This window comes from Mandrillus leucophaeus, unplaced genomic scaffold (assembly GCF_000951045.1).
Source record: "Mandrillus leucophaeus isolate KB7577 unplaced genomic scaffold, Mleu.le_1.0 Scaffold58, whole genome shotgun sequence".
Taxonomy (NCBI): domain Eukaryota; kingdom Metazoa; phylum Chordata; class Mammalia; order Primates; family Cercopithecidae; genus Mandrillus; species Mandrillus leucophaeus.
This window is the reverse complement of record NW_012106252.1, coordinates 3,941,966-3,943,432: the sequence shown is the minus strand read 5'-3', so window position 1 is coordinate 3,943,432 and position 1,467 is coordinate 3,941,966. Positions and strand designations below refer to the sequence as shown.

Below are 1,467 nucleotides of genomic sequence, written 5' to 3'. Positions count from 1 at the left end.
GGCCTCCCAAAGTGCTGGGATTACACGCTTGAGCCACCGCGCCTGGCCTGTATTACTTTCTTAAAGAGAGTTTCCCAAATTATATAAGCTTGAAGCCCCACAAAACCTGGATCAGCCCCAGTATAACTAAATCTGGGACCATTTATTGAGCAATTATTATATGCCAAGTATTGCACTGAGTGCTTCCAGAGCATTATCTCCTTTAACCCCAGCATAGTATGCCAGATGCTGTTTTACAGATGAGCTAACTGAGACCAGAGATGCTCAGTCACTTGCCCAAGGTCACATGACTGATATGTGATAGATTTAAGAGATAGATATATATATGCGTATTTTGAGATGGAGTCTCACTCTGTTGTCCAGGCTGGAGAGCAGTGGCCCGATCTGAGCTCACTGCAAGCTCTGCCTCCTGGGTTCACGCCATTCTCCTGCCTCGGCCTCCCAAGTAGCTGGGACTACAGGCGCCCGCCACCACGCCCGGCTAATTTTTTGTATTTTTAGTTGAGACGGGGTTTCACTGTGTTAGCCAGGATGGTCACGATCTCCTGACCTTGTTATCCGCCCGCCTCGGCCTCCCGAAGTGCTGGGATTACAGGCATGAGTCACCGTGCCCGGCCAGATTCAAGATTTGAACCCAGGTCCTCTTGGTCCCAGAGGCCCCTGTTTCTCAGCCCCCTAGGATGGCATAGCAACCTGTCCCACAAGAGGTGCCTGCCTATAAGTGTGCTCAGCTCATGGAAGCAAGTTTAGAAATGCAAGTATATACCTTTAAAGAGGTGTGGGGGATATGGGGGAGGGAAGAGAGAAAGAGATGCTACTGTCCTTCATTCTGCAGTTCCTGATAGGTGCCTTTGATCCCTTCTTGACCAGTATAGCTGCATTTTTGGCTGGGGCATTCCAACTAGAACTGCCAGATTTAGCACATAAAAATAAGGAGGCCCAGTTAAATTTGAATTTCAGATAAACAATGAATAATTTGTTAGTATAAATATGTCCCATGCAATATCTTTGTTGAAATTTTTTAAAAAAAGTCTTCCTTCCATCCCCACCCCTACCACTAGGCCTAAGGAATAGGGCCAGGGACTCCAAGTAGAATGTGGTTGGGAAGTGGAATTAAGCAGGCTAATAGAAGGCAAGGGGCAAAGAAGAAACCTTGAATGCATTGGGTGCTGGGTGCCTCTTTAAATAAGCAAGAAGGATGCACTTTGAAGGATTGAGATAGAAGTCCTTTCAGGCTGGGTGCAGTGGCTCATGCCTGTAAGCCTGTAATCCCAGCACTTTGGGAGGCTGAGGCGGGAGGATTACCTGAGGTCAGGAGTTCGAGACCAGCCTGACGAATGTGGAGAAACCCCGTCTCCACTAAAAATAGCAAAAATTAGCTGGTCGTGGTGGCACATGCCTGTAATCCCAGCTGCTCGGGAGGCTGAGGCAGGAGAATCGCTTGAACCAGGGAGGCAGAGGTTGCGG

The 1,467-nt window shown here is 48.4% G+C and overlaps 1 protein-coding gene across 1 annotated transcript in view; it reads left to right on the top strand.

Annotated features, from left to right (window-relative positions):
- Window positions 1-1,467, top strand: part of ERBB2 (erb-b2 receptor tyrosine kinase 2) — a 56,069-nt gene that overhangs the window by 24,460 nt on the left and 30,142 nt on the right. The window lies entirely within an intron of this gene.